We start from the raw sequence: 22,158 nt of genomic DNA, 5'->3' as shown, positions 1-22,158 counted from the left end.
TTACCGTAGTTCGGTATAAGCACATATACAGGTTATATACAACAAAAGGCTGGGACTAAAAAAAAAGTTCGTTATATCGGTATTTTCGTTATAAGCGTGTTTGTTACAAACGTAGTTTACTGGATATAAATTACGTCGCTATTGAAACGGAAATTCACAGTATTAAAATTGATGTCCAATATATAAATGAACTCCAAACGTTAAAACGATACATGTCAACATTAAGAAATAACATGTAGAAATATATATAAAATGTTGTACATTTCAGGTAAGTTTGTATATCTTCAATCGCCATTAAAGCGTACGTACAATATCTTCAGAAATTATCTCGCAAGAAATATCACCCTCATTGATGTAGCGAAATGTTTTTAGAAATGGTGGAATTCATGGCGCCTTTAAAATATACTTCATACCTTTCATAAAGAGTCTGAATGTATACAACACATGCCAATTTAAACCAAAAGAAAACAATACACTTTGAAAACATTGTATTTGTCTCAAAGTCTAAAAATATCACCGCCAAATACGCGTATTAGAAAAACACTAACTTAAATTACGTCGCTAATGATACGAAGCATTACCAAACAACTACAAAACACGTGACACTAACCATGTACGACTACACAACGCATGCTGTACACTGTGCTGGCCTCATTCATATAGAATATACAAAGCGATATCAGTTTCACATGCTGCAAGATGAATACTGTGAAACCAACAATGGAATTACTTCACAAGCAGTCAACGCTATGAAAAAACATGGGTGGAATATTTGTGAACTCCCAAAACTCTGCAATATTCCTGCTTCATAATCGAGTGTGGGCCAGACAGACCAGTGGTTGATATTATGAGGAACAATCCACGGCGGCGGGGTACGTTGACATGCCATCAACCAAGTCACTGAGCCTGACAACCCGATCCATTAAGTCGCTTCTTACGACCAGCATAGGTTGCTAGGGATCAAATCTAACCCCGAATCCAATGAAAGGCAACAAGTGTTTAAACATATCAAATATGAACACACTAATGGGCGCTAACATACCGCTATTCACTGACACAGAAGTTGTGACGTTTCATATTTACTCGTCTCCTGGGCCTATAATGGCCACATCAATGATGAAATGACTGATCATTTTCTTGTTGTCCAAGTTTGTGCATGAACTTACCGGACTCAAGACAGTGATTTGCATGAATGTACAGATATATATATATACAACCTTGTTTACGTGGACACCATTATGGCTTACAAAGTAGACACAATTTATGGATAACACTTTCTTTAATACTGTAAAGGCGACGTTTCGGTATACATCCTTATACCGTTGTCAAGCAAGGATCTATACCGAATCGTCGCCTTTACCGTATTAAAGAAGTTGATATCAATACATTGTGTCTACCTTGTCATTCGTCAACTTCTAAGTAATGCCTATCAAACAATTCAATATGGTGTAATTGGCATACAATGGTCACATTAATGACGAAGTGTTATTTCTCTGTCTGCATCATCTGCATCGTCAGTATTACAGTTACTCGTGGATCAAGCATTCGATTGCGTCATGCATGTTTCTTCCTTTCTGTGATGATAATTCACAGGTTAAGTGGGTGTCAGGATAAGGTGCTAAATGAATCATGACCCAGAGAGGTTTATCAAACGGGAAGGGAGTAACAGATGTGACGAGTTTCTGTTGACAAAGATCCAGGACATGGACTGTATGTGTTTCCTCTTCAAGAACGAATCCCAAATCCAGGCTGTAAGTTGTACCACTCTCGTTCAGTGTAAGGTTGTCATCAGTCAGACTTTGGCCGTTGTAGCAAACCTTTAGACATATTCCATTATGATCCTCACATGTTACCAAATATGCACCCAATCCAGTTGTCTGCAGCTTGTAAGCATCAACAGGGCTGTCAGTCAATGCTGCTTCGAATATAACTTTATTGTTATCCCTTGGTGTTGTGACTGAGTATGTGACCTCCATGCCGTACATGATGGTCTGTCCTGTCGTGATGACCAGAGGTGTTGATGTCAGGACTCTACGAAATGAAAGAAGTCGGCATCCTGTCCTTGGTGGAAGATGTTCTTGTTTGCCATTGGTGACAACTGGCCCCGAAACAGTCAGATCTTCACTTGCAATACTGGAGTCCCATTCCAGATCCGCATCTGGGGAGAAGACACATCGTTCGTATCAGGTGAATGCGTTTCCGTGTATACAAACAACTATACTAAATGTTATATTCGTGTGTGAATTGGGTTTAAAACCGTTTTAACGGTTGACCAGTCATATCACGGCGTTTCAGCTTAATGTGGGATGAAAGTGTAATTTATATATATTGCTTTGGTTTCCGTGAATATTGATATTGGTTAAAGTATAACGTGTCGGTAAATCAGAAATAAATATTAGTTTAATAAAACGAAAGTCTACCTGCCATATTTAGACAATTGAAGGACAACACTTAGTATCAGACAGACTGACTTCAGCAGGGGTGTAGTAATTAGTTTTGAATGTGAAGTCGGAACATACTACAAATTCCGATTACTAGAATCATGCTTTGTAATGAAATGAGTCAGTGAGTGATTTATGTATTTATTCGCTTTTAACAGTATTCTAGTTGTCGGAGGAATGCCCGAAGGGATGTAGGTCTCAGGGATGTATGTAGCGTACACAAGGGACGCAACTCTGCAAAGGCGTCTTGGACGACTGGCAGCTGTTCATTTCGTTTCGCATGCGAGACACTAATCTACCCTTTCCAGATATACTGGTTTCAACAACATGTTTTATCATATGGAAATTGTATATTTCTAAGTGCGATTTCTAAGGAAATATTCTACCGACATAAAATAAGGGAACTGATGAAATGAAGGTGTAATGACGATACATGTCATGTATATCAATCTCTGTTGTGCCCATGTCGGGCGACCTATACACGATACCCCGCCATTCTGCTACCACAAGAGCTACCCCAAGCTGGGCTGCATCATACCAAAATACGTTAAAAGATGGTACTTGTTGTTATCCTGCCTGGCGCTCGGTATTATGGGGCTTAAACAAGGAGCGGTCAGCTCGGATCCAGTATACTGCATCTGAGTTGGGTATTCATGTTAAACTGCGGCATGGTATCTCAGTGGGCTAGAACAATAAAACTGGCCGGAGTAGTACAATCAACCACACACACACACGTGCATGCATGTCGATAAATGGAAGTTTTTCCTGGGGTAAGCCAACCTGGAAACCAGTAGCCCTAACAATCCTCGAACTGGCCGTCCCTCTGATGCACCCATGCCAACCACTCAATCTTAGGTACATGTACGGAAGTGTCCAGTCGGAGTTCTTGGACAAAGCCCACTACTGAAGGAGTTCTTCCCCTTGTTGCCAGAGAAGGATGAGGACATCAGCTTTCATGAAACGGTAAAAAAACACGAAAGGCAGTTTGGAAGATGATCTACTGCAGTTTTTCATCAGGTCTCGGATGAGTCATTGGAAGAATGGTTGGAGCGGGTACAGCAAGGAGAAATTGCAGCCTTTACGGATTTGCCAGAAGAGCAACAGATTGGTGCGGAGATTCTGCCAAGGAAGTGCTAATTAAGAAGCTTCCCACTATGTCTCCAACGTAGGTCCGAAGACACTGGGACATGCTATTGATTCATAAGCAGTCTATGGTAGATCAATCATCCAAAGGGACGTGAAGCAGTTGCAGAATGACTCTCCAAGGGACAGATAACAAATTAACATATACAATGTTATCAAACAGTTCTGGCTGGTCAACAGAAGAGAAGAAGACTCAATGGACTGTATTTTGTATTAAAGTCCTTTGGGGCTTCAGACTATTGAACTGTTGTAAAAACCTCACAGTTTTAAGTAAAACATTGTGCATTGTGGACAGTGATTAGTTATCTTGAAAGTAGTGCTATTTAATGTAAGCAGTTGTGGGAAAGGTATTATATTTTGATGCAAGTGTGAGGTGTATTGAGGTGTAACAGAAACATGTAGAATATTCTGTGTTGTGATGGCACTGTGTGGAGATTTCTAGTAGCTGGTCAGACCGTATATAAGGGGAAGAGACGTGCGTCTTGTATCTCTCACACATTTTTTTCACACAACTACACATAAATATACCGCAGGTATCGAGGTACTAGTATCTGTCCAAATGTGGGTTTATTTGTTTCCCTACCAGTGAATCCGTTTGCATTCCAGTTATCATTCTCAACTCACTGGAGCTAGAAGGTTTTACATTCACCTCACATATCGGGTACCCATTCCCTGCTGGGTGAACAGAGGCACATTATAACTGAGTCACTTGCCCAGGGTGACACCACACGTGTTTACACTTGTGTTTCGGGTGGATGTACGTATTCGTGTTTCCACCATCTGGTCATCTACCATCGGACGAGTGGGTTCTTTTGAGTGCAAAGGGTGAGTGTACTGTATACACTATGGGTAGTGACAACACTATAAAGACCTGTAAACATTGTTGGTCCCAAGGCTGAATATCAACCTGGCCAATAGCAGGATACGATCTCAGCACCTGGCGCTTGCTAGCATGGCGCTTTTGACCACTTACCCACTCCGCCCCACATTTCATTACATCAAGTCCAGCTTTCGTGTGAAGATCACTCATCACCCCAGATTCCATGTCTAGGCCATCTCAGAAGCTTGACCACTGTCGCCGGTGGGTGAATATAGTTATATCACTGACTTTTGCTATCACCACTGTAATTTTTGTATTTGATACTGATCACTGTCATCATTTTATATACTGTCACTGAATATTGTACGACCACCATATTGTGTACTACCATTGTAATTACAGTAATTTGTATTGATTTGTAAACCTAGTGAATTTTGTCATACATTTGTTTATTGTTTAGCATTTGTTGTTTGTTTGTTGGTTTGACACTGAGTTCTTTTTCATACATATTTCTGGGTTAACACACTGTTTCAATTTGGGAATCGACACGTAAAGATAGTGACTCATAAACACATGGTTGTGATATTGTCGGAATCGCGTAAGACACCTGCTTTTAGCAGAGGTTTTATATCAAGATGGAAATGGCCTAATCGCTTTTATTTACAACTTCAGTGTACCATCACTTTTTGAAGACACCATTCAATCTTGTAAAATTGGGACAGATTTTAGAAAGAAACACCTTTATACAGAATCATTTGACATTACAGTAATTATTCAAGTAACTTAAATTAGTGAGGAGAGAACTTCATTGTAGTGAACAGCTGTACTGCACTTCGTGATGCTCATCACATCATTAAAGCAGCCTGAGGGTTAACTCATATGCGAGCGATCCTTTTACTCCCAACGGCTGCCCGGTCATATATGCAGCTGTGGACACAAATGTGTTAAGATGACCTCAGTATCAATAGACATGACGTACCAATATTACCATGTGGGTGTTTTCACAGTAATTTTGGGATAGTTAATAACTGTCAGTCTGCACAGTTACAAAACAAAAAAGCACAAAATATCAAAATACAGGAAGAATCTTTAAGAGAATACTTGAATTAAATTAAAGAACAGACTGATTACCTTGTGGAACTTGCTCGTGTTCAATAGTCATTGCATCATTCAGGTCATCATCTCCACTTGGATTCTCAATCGGTGAAAAGACAACTGATTTGACGAGACCGGCCATCTTCAACAAGGGGGTAATTTTACTGAAGCAAGTTGACGCAAAGCTGACACCAGCTCTTCCAAGTGACGCCTTTGGCGACATCTCCAACATGGCACTCAAGGTGGCAGCTGAAGACCCCATCATTTGTAGATCCTCTATCTTGTCAGCTTCACTCCGCATCTGTCGTGTGTACTCGGTGGATGATGTCACTTTTGCCAGAATATTACTGGTGGAATCCAGTTCCTCCTGTGTCATCTTCAGAATCGTGCTGGATCTCTCTTCAACATCTGACAACAGAATGGCTCTCCTCTGCTGTATTTTATCAATCAATTCGTCAAAGTCTTTGTTGATGTCAACCACGGCAGACCGTTTTGACACCTGTATGTTAGAATTCCTTTTCTGCAGAGCTTGTTTAATTTTTGCAAGTTTCTCTGTCTTCTTCCTTAGCCTTACTAAGGTATCATTAATGGACTCTGCCTTCTCTTGGTGTGCTTCATCCACGGACACAACGTTGTGTCCCTTCCCTTCTTTGTGCTCTACTACAGTGCAGGACACACAGACGATCTTCTCACAAGTGTAGCAGTAGAACTGTAGAGGTTGGTGATGTTGTGCACACTTATGGAGACGATTGAAACTTTTACCTGGTTGTTCTTTCATTTCCTTAAAACTGACAAGTTGGTGATCTCTCATCGACTGAACTCTTTTGTGGGCATTTAGACATTCTTCACACAGGAAGACGCCGCCACAGTCATCACATCTGGACATGGCAGGGTTACCATCAGGACAATCTGTACATGGCAGATAGAGCCCTTTCACAATCTTCAGATGATCAAGGATTCTTAGGATGATAGGCTCTTTGGGCAGAGACTTCACACCACCCGTCAGGTTATGTTGGTGTCGACACATTGGACATGATAAAGTTGGGAGTCCTTGGCTGTGCGTCTCTAGACATGTCTCACATATTGACTGTACACAGCAGGGTATACGACGAGGTATCCGTCTGACCTCATCAAAGTGTTCTGTACATATTGGGCACTTGGTGAGGAGGTCCTTGATGGCGGACGCCGATACATAGTCCGACATGGTTATCTGGAAAATTATTTAAAACATCTGAAGCATTTTTCGGATTCCTTGTGTAATCGTCTTTTGTGTCTCGACACAATTGGCACAAAGTCGTTTGAGACACATCCATACTTGCATTGTGTGTACATCACTCAAAACTGCAAGGAGCAATAAAATATTAGCTCGTTGTTTTATTGATTTTAAATTTTGGTATTGCTTATTACCACGACTCTCCCAATGCATAATAGAATATAATATGCTATTGATTGAGGATTTAATTTCATATTATAAAGTATAAGATAGCTACACGATAAATCGCAAAGAACAATTGGAATGAAGCGTGGTTTATTTCACGATAAAACATTGTTCTACCATGACGTCATTTCTGGAGATTCAAACATGCGCTCGCATCTTAATGAGGTCTTTAATTCGACGACGATATTTATTAGAGGGAAGTGTCTTGTGAGTTGTTCCCAATAGATGTAGGAGATAACGCAATGGCCGAACGATCGCATCAAAACGTGGGAGAGATATGACAATCGGTAATTGGAGAAAAGGTATAGATAAAAGACGTGAAAATTGTGAAAATACCTCTGTTAATAAAATAGACTTGTCCGACATTGCCGATTTCGGAGTGTATTCAGGGAGTCATCATTATTTACATAAGGGTAAACCAAATGAGTGCATGTACATTGTATTAAGATCCTTAAAGAGGCTGTGCAAAATGTTGGTATCTCATGTAAGAAATAAACGACTCTTGGTCGATGTTTATTGCACAGGAAAACACTGTGTCCCTAGTGGTTTATTCTCCCTGCAGTGTTTTCAAACAGAGAGAGAGCAACTCGCTCTTTTGATATGACGAATTGAGGCATTGTCTGTTGATTAACACCGCACACAAAGGCGGTTTTAAATGATGTAATGCACATAATCTTATGTTCTTTTTATAGGTATATTTCATAGAAACCTAGCTCATTTTATATAACGATTGCCTTTTTAAACTTCAGTAACCTTGACCTCTCATCAACGTCAAACAAGGCCTATTTAACAAGACCCTTGTCCATGAAATCATGTATGTCCAGGAGTATCCTGGCATAAAATGTTCTTCTGGTCATAAACTTCTGTCATGGGGACCTTGACTTAACAGTCGGCCAGTCATATGCCATAAAGTTAACTTAAACGCACAAATTTTTTTTATGCCAGGTATGCAAATTCTACAGGTAAGCATGTATTACAATGACGTGCACACATTTAGATAGAAGTATTTAACTGATTAAAGTACCTACGTTCTGACATCTGCAATTGTCATAGTCATCCCAAATCCTGACGGGGCTATACTCATTATTAAACCACTCTACTTGTAAATAATATTAATACAAGTCATTTCAAGTTAGGATGGAGCCCTATTCATGATCAAATTACATGGTGAGTGTACTATTCCAAGTTTGTCCACATGACGTTTCATTGTTCACATTCTTCCTACATCCAGAGAAAATGTAATTCTGAGCGTGTTGCCGCCCAAAACATGAATACTTCACACTAAGGTTTAACCATACCTGAGAAGCACTACAACCAGAAGCCCTAAAATATATATATACACAGGACGACCTTGCGGTTACCGATTCACTACACCCATTACTCACGCAGACAGGGAGCCTTACACCCGTAGATACCGGAGAGATAGGATTCAATCCCTGTCAGCTTGCCCAATCCGAGAGCTAAGAAAATCTCTTGCTTGAAACACAGTAAGCCTGTTTGCCTGCACCGGGACTCCATGCAACCGAGGACAATTCACTACATGTAGCTACATGCATTGCGGAGAGCAGTCAGGTGTAACGGCATAGACATAGACATATGCAGGTATTGAAAGTAGGTCACTCTGCACAGGCAACATTATCAGACATGTTCAAGGATCAGTGTATAACACTGACCACTCCTATTGGATATAATTTCAAAAAAGATCAACAAATAAGATGAGGTATTTCATTCAGTAGTAAATGTTTGTGTTTGAGTTCATGGTCGTAGCTTTAAATTGTAATTGAGTTTGAAAGGATTGTTATAGAATGGATTCAATGTGAATTTTCTGATTATTGAAATCACTTTCTTCACTTGATTTTTCTAACGGACAAGCAGTTCTCAGTAACTGGCCCTATCTGTGTTTCAAGCATACCAATATCAAAATCGCAATATTATGTCTCTGAGATGAATGCAGAAGTAGTCATTATAGCCACGGAGTGGGTATTTTCGTTTTGATACAATATGCGTATGATATTTGAAGCATCTTAAAATGATTTGAATTCATATTGTAGAAGCGATCATTTACACTTGTCTATGCACAGTCGAATCCCGTTGTGTCGAGCTCGGATGTGTTGAATGCCCGGTTGTGTCGAACCCACAGTCCTGGCCCGGCGAACTCGTGATATATTTATCACTATTTTAATCAGAATGTGTCGAATTTTCCGTAGTCTCGAAATAAATGTGTAGTCCAAACATGTCGTTTGCTTTCTGATGGCAAGTTAAGGGCTCAGGACAAGGAAGTAGTTATTCCCTTGTCGTTATAGTCATGGGGCAGGTAGCAGGCCTGTGACGTGTCTATTTTCGTGTTTATACAGATGTATATCACATTTGAATTCATGTTGTAGTGAATATGATTTTCACAGTTCTTTGTATGAAGTTTCGTATAAATGTAAACAGGACTTGTAAACCAGTTTGTTCCGTTTTACCTCCGTTTGTTTAATTGTTGTAAGGAATAGAGTAAGAATTTATCGTACAAAAGCACCAACGTGGGACAGACTACAATTTTTATCTACAATAAAATGGCAATACATATGATATAAACTAGCATGCACACCGATTTACATCATACGTTCAAACGAATGCCCAAAATGAATAGTTAGCTGGCAGTGGTGATGAAAATGAATACTTTGTTTTGTGAAAAATAAATACCATAACATCACACAGTTGTGTCAGAAGTGAAAAAGAATAGATTAGTTGATGGTGCTCAGTAAACAATACTTTGTTGGCAACAGTCAGGAAAATGATATATTCTTCTAAAAACAACCCCTCCCACAAATACAGAGCAAATGGAAGCACTTCTGTCTTTAGACATGTTGACGTATGATGGACTAATCAATTAGCTCGTCATATGTCAATATGCTCTAATATCCACATAATCACCTCAAATATCCTGCTGTATGGTGGGACTTCCTGGATCAACAATACTGCTGTGTACCCCGCTAGGCCACCCGTGTATACATATTGCTTGACAACCATATATCTTACCTTTAGTGTACTTATACAGTGTTATTACCTGATGTACATACGTGTCGGTGTACCGGACATTGGATGAGGTCAGTGAAATTACTTACCTGTCGATGTTTGGCAAAAATCACAGTTTTCACACCTAGCCCAGGAACTGTACTGACAAAGACAACTGTTGACGCTATTATAGGCATGCGCAGCATCTATTTTCGATTTGTATTGACCTGCACTACTGTGTACTTTGACCTTGGTAATGGTATCCTTGAAGGAACAAGCAAGACCCAACCAACTCACTCGGACAATCGACGAGGTTTAACCCACAGTCGTAGCTACCTAAGGGGGTATGTATGCTCATTTGTAACTGTGAATGGGTTCAATACCTGTACTCATTCATCTATAATTATAGAACACGCTCAGTTAAAGTATTTTGAAAATAAGAAGTCATTAATGAAAGTACGACAATGCCACACCGGTCACGCTAAGGATACAGGTTTGATTCTCAGGCTGGGTTCGCTGCAGGTCGTGGCTCTGTACTACTTTTTGACTTTCTGACATCAACGTGTCACTGTATAAGCTGCATCAGTGATTTCATGAAGTTTAAAAGCGGAGCGTCGTAAGAGGCGACTATGCTTGTCGTATGAGGCGACTAACGGGATCGGGTGGTAAGTCTCGCTGACTTGGTTGATGCATGAATCGTATCTCAGTTGCGTGGATCGATGCTCATGATGTCAATCATTTGATTGCCTATCTACAGAGCGACGTCATATAGCTGGAATATTGCTGAGTGCGGAGTAAAACTAAAAACAAATAGAAAGTAAATAATATAGCGTGGGTATACATGCTGTGAAGCCTGTGCAAACTGTCCGGAAAACTGTCACACACTGATTGAAAACTGATTGAATAGACCGCAGTCATAACTATTCCAGCTACATCAAGAGTATGTCAGTAGATAATCTAATCTGGACCAGTCAGACCAGTGATTGGCAGCACGAGCAACGACCGGGACACGATAACTCACAATCTGCCCAGTCAAACATCACAACCTTCCGATCCTCAGTTTAGTCGGCTGTATGACTTGTAACGGAAGCTGGGAGTGTTTGACTATATACGTCCCCATGGTTTCACTTATACCGGAGATTCACGAACACCTGTTTCCGTAGTCTGGGTCATTCGTCACCACTCGTCCCTTTCCGTAACCTGAAGATCGCTATTCGGCTTGTCCCGGAATAACACGACTTGGTCACGAATGTAGTCTGGGTCTGTCATACCGGAAGCCATTCGGGACAAATTCTGTTGAGAACGTCCACATATCTACTCCTTGAAATACGTTCAGCACCACCCATTCTGTAGTATCACGTGCACGTAATAACGTGGCAAACGATTGAGGACGACATCTTTGGTCTGAATGAACATGTCATTACATTGCCATGTATCCATAACATTGATTGTGACTCTCCGAATCACTTAATTGTCATTAGTTAAAAGAAACGAATCCCTTTTGTACATTTTCTGTGAAGGCACCCTGAACAAGCAGTGTAACTACAGTAAACTACGGTTATAACGAACCTAAAAAGGCCACTAAATTTAGTTCGTATTAACCGTAGTTCTTTAAGGGCACATATACAGCATATATACAGCAAATGGACAGGGTAAAAACAGTTCGTTATATCCGTCAGTTCGTTATAAGTGTGTTCCTTATAAACGTAGTTTACCTTGGCTATATAAGCCTTGGTCCAGGTTGAGTTTGGAGATACAGAAAGACACAAATGAATTCTCCACGCATAGTCTTGCTAAGTACAGAAAAACATTAGGGGGGCCCAGCTATTGACGCGGACCCTTTTCACGGTGATGAAGTCAACTCTTCCTATATTAAACACCCAAACCCATATCAGCCTCGTCATAAAAGTAACACCTGTTATTCCCTTGCCACGAAGTGGGAAGGGGATATTGGACGGGTACTGTCCGTCCTTCCTTCCGTCACCCTTTGTTCCAGGGGCACACCTAAGGGGCATAATAATGCTTACCATTGGTCTTAGGTATTTAGGGGAAATTTATTGAAATTTGGTTTCCATGACGAGATGGTCAAAAGGTTGAATAGTATTTAATGGAGCATAACGCAAAGACCGTTTATTATTTCTTGATCAGGTTTTTCACTGATATCAGTCTACACATGAATTGGTGTCTTTAGCTATATAGCGATTTAATGTTTTCTCCGATTTCAATGACAACACATTGGACTTATGGATTAAAAATGATAGGGTTCGCTACTGAAGCGTACCTGATTATTTATTGGATCATGGATGTATTGTGCCATTAGCAAGGCAGCAAGTTTAGAAATTTGTACTATTTCTGGTTTCCCTGAAAGTGAATTAGCTGCAAAGTAATCAAGGGTTCATTCAGATCATGAATGACTCTAGAACCGTTTGAAATATTTTCTTTCACATATCTGTAATGTTGCAAATGTGGTATGACAATCAAGTGAGCTACAGTGCCTCGCAGCGACGGCGATTCCAACAAAGGAAAGAACAATTTGGCCTTTCAGGATAGCATATAGGTCTAGTTGATTGCATTTGTTAATAGGCGTTTGTTGTATTTCAACCCTTCGGGAAAAAAGACATTAGGTATTGCAAAGTGACAAATCAAGTTGTAGAACGTCTTTGTCTGTTTTCTTCCCCAAAGAAGATGAGCCCGCAGACTTATCTCCCTTTTCGACTGAACATCACGTGACTTTGTTCCCGAGGTTGGCACCACGATCTTCTACGGTTCAGAACAGGACAACATGGGGCAATGAGCAGCTTCACCGTGTGCAGCATACATTGTCCGATGTGTGATGTACAGGATTAGGAATATTGAAACTGAATGTGCAAAACCAAAGACAATTTGAATCACGGCGGTGTCATTGTCGGATCTCTTCGCATCTGTTGAACAGTTTGATAGAATGTATTTATTCAATTCAGTGAATCAGTTTTGAAAGTTTTAGACTGTTTTGTTGAATCCGTCCTCATGATACATTACTTGTTTGTAAAAAGTACGGTTGTTTGAGGGTGCCAACCCCCTCCTCCCATGAATCCCCAATGCCATCTATTTTTTCACTCTGAGTCTCAATTTCTTACCCCGAATCCTAAATACTCATAAAACAAATCTTAAAACATTGAGAAAATTCCGATTTCATGTAAACCTACTCGAAAAATACCCTCCTCAATTTTTTTATATATACGTGTATGTAAAGGAAATGTTTGCGTCGTCCATTATTGATTTAAAAATGTTGAATCTGCGTACCAAATACGTAACACATCCCGCGTACTACACTGCTGAGTCCCAAATATCTTCTAAATAGACCCCTGAATCCTGCTAACAGAAATGTAATACATTATGCGAAATGTGAGTCAATAGTATGGTATAAGATGTGTTAAATCTCTCTGTGGTATGATATGATAGGTGATATTCATCGTGCAGTACATGATATATTACCCTCCATATTGTGCAATAACACGATAAACGCTGCTCAAAGTAAGGTATATGGATAGACGACACGTAATGGGTGCTAAAAGTTGACACACTCTTCTCAAAGTAAGGTATCGCAAGATACGCGACGCTGAATTTGTGGTTTAACATGATTGCACTCCATGGTGTGGTATAACATGACGCACTCTACTCAAAGTAAGGTATAGCAAGATGCACGACACGCAATGATGCCCCAGATTTTGATTTATCGTTTCAGAAAGAACTTTTCATTTCCATGACAATATGTTAACATTTAAACAAGCTCAACCTCCCCGTTTACATGTGCATTATGTCCCTTTCGTAGGTGAAAGTATTTTTCATTTTTGTAATGGAACAATTCCTGGGCCCATGTTTGCCTGATTAACACGGAGAGTACAAAACGTCTGTTGTTTTTCACTTATAGGTAGAATGGGTGAGTGTGTGAGTGAGTGAGTGAGTGAGTGAGTACTCTGCAATATTCACCAAGCCTGACCACCCGATCCAATTAGTCACCTCTTACGACAAGCATAGTCGCCTTTTACCCCGGATCTTCACGTGTCGAGTGAGTGCATTACAATATTCTTTAATAGTATTTCTAAACTTATTGTAAGACTACTCACTGACTCAACGACAATGCAATCAAGGTTGTGCTATTTACAGTAATCATTGATGTCACACAACCTATTTCAAACTTTCCAAGAGCCGAAATAACACAAAACTAAAAACCAACATTTTATATTTTATTTGACACAATTGATAAGCATAGATATATTGACTATAATAAAATATGATAGTATGGATGTACATTGGTTGTTTATTTCATGTACTTTTCTTTTCAAAATATAAATTCAACTAAGCAAATAGATGATCATACAATACAATCAACAAAATCCTTTCCTTTTGGCGAAATCTTTGAACAACCTACCTACACTGGCTAGGTGTTTCATTGACAAAAGCTCAACATAGTTATGATTTCTTTGAACATTCCATGATATCATCTATCTACATCTGCAGAAGTGAAAAACCCACACCAAAATAATAAACTTAAGAACACGTTGATCACTTATTGAATGTGCATACAAAATGGCACAATAAATATGTAACAGCCTATGGGTTATATACCGGAAATAAATCAAACCTTCAGTTCCACATGAGTCCGATTTGCTACCATGGAAACGCAAAACATTGTGAACTTATAAACGTCCTGCATGGATAATTGCACTTTCAGCATTTTACCAGTGTGTATAAAAGCATCAGGGTTTACCCTGGAACTGCCTTTTAGAACAAATCCCGGTGATCACAGTGAATTAAAAAATGTCTTATGCAGGAAAGGTTTAAAGAGGATCCAAAATGCTGATGTGGCAGCCCCTGTGGAAATTCATATACTTTTGTCATTGAATGTCCTTTATTTAAATCAGATAGAAACGAATTGATGCACTCACTATTGTTAATTGTGAAAGATGCTTGTGATGTAAATATTGACCTGATGCTAGTTGGCAATGCAATTTTACCTTATTATGTGAACGAAAACATATTTAGGAATGTACATACACATATTAAGTAAACAAAAAGATTTGAGTGAGCAATGTGAATACACATACGTTTCTCTATTTCTTTTCTTTCCTTTCTGTCATTTAATTTATGAATTGTAAATAAGCATATATGTAAATCTATGGGAGAGGGCGTTCTAAGTTATGATATCTTGTGCCCAATCCTTTTCATGAGAATAAAATATGTTTAAAATTAAACTAAACAAATGCCGGTGAAACCGAAGCAACGAAGAAAAACCTGGAAGAGAAGCATTTGAAACTATATTTAAAAAAAATGATGCAAAGCAACGCCGGGTCCAAGACCTTCCAAAATAAAACAAAAAACAAGCTGACATTTCTTCGGTGATTCAAGCCCTGTGTGCTGTCTTGAAAAGGCAAACAAACACATCAACACCGCGTCAAAAAACCGTGAAATAAACATAACTGACAAAACTTCTATGGTCACACTATAAAAATTGATGTCCAATCTATAAATCTACTGTAAACGTTAAAAGAATGCATGTCAACATTAAGAATAATACATATGATGATACTACCACACATGTAGAAATAGCGATAAATATTGTACGGTTTAAGCTTGTATTGCTTCAATCGTCATTAAAGCGTACGTACAATATGTTCAGAAATTATCTCGCAAGAAATATCGCCCTCATTATTGTAGCAATGTTTTTTATAGAAATGGTTGAATATGTGGCGCCTTAAAAATATACTTAATACTTTTCATAAAGAGTCTGAATGTATACAACACATTTTTATTTATACCAAAAGAAAACTTTGAACGCATTGGCAGCGCTTGTATTTGTCCAAAATTATCATAGCCAGATACTTGTGACAGAATAACACCTATATAAATTACGTCGCTACTGAAACGGAAAGCATTACCAAACAACTACAGATCATGTGACACTAACCATGTAAGAATACACAACGCATGCTGCACAGTGTCCTGGCCTCATTCATATAGAATATACATAACGATATCAGTTTCACATGCTGCAAGATGGGTACCGTAAAACTAACAATGGAATTACTTCACAAACAGTCAACACTATGAAAAAAAACAACATGGGTTGAACATTTGTGAACTCCCAAAACTTGTGTGTTAGTTGTATAACGTCGCACTTAGCAATATTCCTGCTACATAATCGAGTGTGGACCAGGCAGCCCAGTCGTTGATATTATGAGCAACATTCCACGGCGGCGGGGTACGTTGACATGCCATCAACCAAGTCACCGAGCCTGACAAACCGATCCATTAAGTCGCTTCTTACGACCAGCATAGGTCGCAAGAGACCAAATCTAACCTGGAACCCCATAAAAAGACAATAAGTGTTTCAACATCAAATAATGCACACACTCATGGGCGCAAACGTACCGCTATTCACTGACAACTGAAACCATGTCAGAAGTTGAGACGTTTCATATTTACTCATTCCCTAGGCCTATAATGGCAACATCAATGATGAAATGACTGATCATCTTATTGATGTCCAGATTTGTACATGAGCTTACCGGATTCAAGACCGTAATTCGCATGAATGTACAGCTATATATACAACCTTGTTTACGTGGAATACATTATGGCTTGCAAAGTAGACACAATTTAGGGATAACAATTTCTTTCATACTGTAAAGGCGACGTTTCAGTAAAGATCCTTATACCGTTGTCAAGCAAGGATCTATACCGAATCGTCGCCTTTACAGTATTAAAGAAGTTGTTATTCCTAAATTGCGTCTACTTTGTCATCCGTCAACTTCTAAGTAATGCCTATCAAACAATTCATTATGGTTTAATTGGCATACAATGGTCACATTAAAGACGAAGTGTTATTTCTCTGTCTGCATCATCTGCTTGGCATCGTCAGTATTGCAGTTACTTGTGGATCAAGCGTTCGATTGCGCCATGCATATTTCTTCCTTTCTGTGATGATAAATCACAGGTTAAGTCGGTGTTAGGATGAAATCCACAATACGCCATGACCCAGAGAGGTTTATCAAACGGGAAGGGAGTTACAGATGTGACGAGTTTCTGTTGACTAAGGTCCAGGACATGGACTGTATGTGTTTCCTCTTCAAGAACGAATCCCACATCCAGGCTGTAAGTTGTACCACTCTCGTTCAGCGTAAGGTTGTCATCAGTCAGACTTTGGCCGTTGTACCACACCTGTAGACATATTCCATTATGATCCTCGCATGTTACCAAATATACACACAATCCAGTTGTCTGCAGCTTGTAAGCATCAACAGGGCTGTCAGTCAAAGCTGCTTCGAAGATAACGGTCCTGTAATCCCTTGGTGTTATGACAGAGTATGTGACCTCCACGCCAAACATGATGGTCTGTCCTGGCCTGATGACCAGAGGTGTTGATGTCAGGAGTCTGTTAGATGTACGTAGTCGGCATCCTGTCCTTGGTGGAAGATGTTCTTGTTTGCCATTGGTGACAACTGGCCCCGAAACAGTCAGACCGTCACTTGCAATACTGGAGTCCCATTCCAGATCCACACCTGGGGAGAAGACACATCGTTCGTATCAGGTGAATGCGTTTCCGTATACACAAACATCTGTACTAAATGTCATATTAGTGAGTGAATTGGGGTTAACGCCGTTTTAACATTAAACCAGTCATATCACGGCGTGTCAGCTTAATATGGGATGAAAGTGTTATATTAATATTGCTATGGTTTCCGTGAATTTTAAGGAGAGTGCTATATATAGGTTAAAGTATAACATATTGGTGAATCAGAAAAGTACTAATGACCTAAAACGGAAGTCTACCTGCCATATTTGGACAATGCTCAAACAATTGAAGGACAACATTTTGTATCAGATGGACTGACGTCAGCAGGGGTGTGTTAACTACTTTTGAATGTGAAGTCGGAACATACTACACATTCCGATTCATAGAAACATATGCTTTGTTATGAAATGAGTCAGTGAGTGATTTTGGGTTTTATTACGCCTTTAACAGTATTCTAGTTGTGGGAGGAAATCCTGATGTGATGCAGGTCTCAGCTGTTTACCACTTTGATGAAACCCTCGAGCACCGATATGGTGCTGACAGACCTAGGAACACAATCGAGGCGAATCGGGATTCAAACCCACGATCATAGATATGTAGCTTAGTCAAAGGACACAACTCTGCAAGGGCGTATTAGACGACCGCCAGCTGTTCATTTCGTTTCGCATGCGAGACACTAATCTACCCTTTCCAGATATACTGGTTTCAACAACATGTTTTATCATATGGAAACTGTACATTTCTAAGAGAGATAACTTAAACTGGCACCTGTTGTAAGTTATGATAAAAATATATCATGCTATCGCGATATGTCGGTGTGTTCTGTCAGTGTGTGTGTGTGTGTGCGTGTGTGCGTGTGTGTGTGTGTGTGTGTGTGTGTGTGTGTGTGTGTGTGTGTGTGTGTGTGTGTGTGTGTGTGTTTTAAAGGAATTATGTTCACGACAAAAAATAAGGGAACTGATGAAATGATAGTGAAGGTGTAATGACGATAAATGTCAATCTGTGATGTGTCCAGTCCCACCCCACCATGTTGGGCGACACATGCACGATACCTGAATGGCGCTGTGGTGATTAACTTGCGTATTGTTCCCTTTGGTGTTGCCCGCCATTCCGCTACCGCAAGAGCTACCCCTAGCTGGACTGCATCATACCAAAAGACGTAAAAAAAATTATACTTATTGTTTCCCTGCCTGGTGCTGTGCATTATGGGGCTAAAACAAGGAATGGTCAATACGGATCCAGTATATTGCGTCTGAGTGGGGTTTTCATGTTAACCTGCGGCAGGGTATCTCAGTGGGCTAGAACAATAAAACCGTCCGGAGTAGTACACTCAGCCATCAAGCCGTCCAGACACAGACACAGACACAGACACAGACACAGACCCCCCCCCCCCCCCCCCCACGCACCCCCCCCCCCCCCCCCCCCCCCCCACACACACACACACTAACGTGGTATTGTTGGAATATTGCTAAAAGAGGCATAAAATCAAACTCACTCATCAGAAAAAGGTCACAGCCTCGTGTCTGGACATGAACTGCTGGAGAATAATAAAATCTCTAGCATTGGGTCTGTTGTGGAGAACCTTTTTCTGTCCAGATGGAATCCAGATCACAAAGAGGATTATCCTTGGAATGTCGAAGACGATGGTCATGCCTCTAATGCCTGTCAATGCGCTAGTGGGTCTCTTGGGTACAAAGACTATTATGGACGAAGCCTTATGGATCAGTGTTTTAACAAACACAGGTGGATTATACACATCCTGTCTGCATTTCGGACAATTTTGGGGGATTTCAACCGTTGCTTGAGAAAATTGTATATCTAAATGAGGATCCAAAAGGCACAGACGAATGATTTGCAACACTTGTTTTCCGTGAAATTTCACTGCTTCAACCACTCCCAGCAATAGAATGAGGATATGCTGGATATGCTGTGTTACTCTGTCATGGATGAAGCAGCTGACTTCTTCCCCTTGTTTTTAGAGAAGGATGAGTACATCAGCTTCCATGAAACGATCCAGAAACACGAAAGGCGGTTTGGAATAAGATCTACTGCAGTTTTTCATCAGGCCTACGATGAGTCACTGGAAGAATGGTTGGAGAGGGTACAGCAAGGAGAAATTGCAGCCTTTACGGATTTGCCAGAAGAGCAACGGGTTGGTGCGGAGATTCTGCCAAGGAAGTGCTAATTAAGAAGCTTCCCACTATGTCTCCAACTTAGGTATGAGGACACTGGGACACGCTGTTGATTCACAAGCAGTCTATCGCAGATCAACCATCCAAAGGGACGTGAAGCAGTTTGCAGAAAGACTCTCCAAGGGACAGATAACCAATTAACATACAATGTTATCAAACAGATCTGGCTGGTCAACAGAAGAGACTCAGTGGACTGTATTTTGTATTAAGGTTCTTTAGGGCTTCAGACTATTGAACTTTTGAAAAAGACTCACAGTAAAAGATTGTGCGTTGTGGACAGTGATTAGTTGTCATGAATATAGTTCTATTTAATGTAAACAGAAGTGAGAAAGTTATTATATTTTGATGCTAGTGTGATGTGTAAACTACCGGAAAACCGTGGATTGTGATAAAGTGTAATAGAAACATGTAGAATATTCTATGTTGTGATGACCCTGTGTGGAAATGTCCAGTAGCTAGTCAGACGGGATATGAGGGGAAGAGCGTGCCTCTAGTATCTCTCACACATTTCATTACATGAAGTCCAGCTTTCGTGTGAAGATCACTCATCATCCCGGATCCCCTGCCTTGGCTATCCCAGAAGCTTGACCACTGTCACCGTTGGGTGAATAACATATTTCAGGGTTAACACACTGTTTCAATTTGGGAATCGACAGGTAAAAATAGTGATTCATAAACACATAGTTGTGATATTGTCGGAATCACATAACAGATCTGCTTTTAGCAGAGGTTTCTTATCATTATGGAAATGATGTTGTCGTTTTTATTTACAACTTCATGTACCAAGACTTTTTGAAGACACCATTCAATCTTGTAAAATTGGGACAGGTTTTAGAAAGAAACATCTTCATACAGAATCATTTGACATTACAGTAACTATTCAAGTAACTTAAATTATTGAGGAGAGAACTTCATTGCAGTGAACAGTTGTACTGTACTTCGTGATGCTCTCCACATCAATAAAGCAACCTGAGGGTGAACTCACATGCAAGCGATCCTTTTACTCCCAACGGCTGCCCGGTCATATATGCAGCTGTGGACACAAATGTGTTAAGATGAACTCAGTGTCAATAGACATGACGTACCAATATTACCATGTGGTTCACAGTTATATGGGGATAGTTTATAACCGTCACATGTCTGCACGGCTATGAAACGAAATGCACAAAAATATCAAAATAGAGGAAGTGTCTTTAAGAAAATACTTGAATTAAATTAAAGTACAGAATGATTACCTTGTGGCACTTGGTCGTGTTCAAAAGTAATTGCATCGTTCAGGTCATCTTCTCCACTTGAATTCTCTATTGGTGAAAAGACAACTGATTTGACGAGACCGGCCATCTTCAACAAGGGGGTAATTTTACTGAAGCAAGTTGAAGCAAAGCTGACACCAGCTCTTCCAAGTGACGCCTTTGGAGACATCTCCAACATGGCGCTCAAGGTGGCAGCTGAAGACCCCATCATTTGTAGATCCTCTATCTTGTCAGCTTCACTCCGCATCTGTCGTATGTACTCGGTAGATGATGTCACTTTTGCCAGAATATTACTGGTGGAATCCAGTCCCTCCTGTGTCAGCTTCAGAATCTTGCTGGATCGCTCTTCAACATCTGACAACAGAATACCTCTCCTCTGCTGTATTTCATCAATCAATTCGTCAAAGGCGTTGTTGATGTCAACCACGGCAGCCTGTTTTGACACCTGTATGTTTGAATGTCTTTCCTTGAGACCTTGGTTTATTTCCTCAAGTCCCTCTGCCTTCTCCCTCAGCTTGACTAAGGTATCGTCAATGGACTTTGCATTTTCTTCGTGTGCTTCATCCACGGACACAACGTTGTGCCCCTTCCCTTCTTTGTGTTCTACTACAGTGCAGGACACACAGACGATCTTTTCACAAGTATAGCAGTAGAACTGTAGAGGTTGGTCGTGTTGTGCACACTTATGGTGACGATTGAAACTTTTACCTGGTTGTTCTTTCATTTCCTTAAAACTGACAAGTTGGTGATCTCTCATCGACTGAACTCTTTTGTGGGCATTTAGACATTCTTGGCACAGGAAGACGCCACAGTCATCACATCTGGTCATGGCAGGGTTACCATCAGGACAATCTGTACATGGCAGATAGAGCCCTTTCACAATCTTCAGATGATCCAGGATTCTTAGGATGATAGGCTCTTTGGGCAGAGACTTCACACCACCCGTCAGGTTATGTTGGTGTCGACACATGGGACATGATAACGTTGGGAGTCCTTGGCTGTGCGTCTCTAGACATGTGTCACATATTGACTGTACACAGCAGGGCATGCGACGAGGTATCCGTCTGACCTCATCAAAGTGTTCTGTACATATTGGGCACTCGGTGAGGAGGTCCTTGATGGCGGATGCCGATACATAGTCCGACATGGTTATCTGGAAATGTATTTAATACATATGATGCATTACGGATTCCTTGTGTAATCGTCTTTTGTGTCTCGACA

At 40.3% G+C, this 22,158-nt stretch overlaps 1 pseudogene; it reads right to left on the bottom strand.

Annotated features, from left to right (window-relative positions):
* Positions 1-1,526: 1,526 nt before the first annotated feature.
* Positions 1,527-22,120, bottom strand: LOC139455921 (uncharacterized; annotated as a pseudogene).
* Between the last annotated feature and the right edge of the window lie 38 nt (positions 22,121-22,158).

Source organism: Haliotis cracherodii, unplaced genomic scaffold (genome assembly GCF_022045235.1).
Source record: "Haliotis cracherodii isolate W230 unplaced genomic scaffold, xgHalCrac1.p SCAF_11, whole genome shotgun sequence".
In the NCBI taxonomy this organism is placed as follows: Eukaryota; Metazoa; Mollusca; class Gastropoda; order Lepetellida; family Haliotidae; genus Haliotis; species Haliotis cracherodii.
Note: the sequence above shows the minus strand (reverse complement) of the source record. Positions and strands in the feature narration are given on the sequence as shown.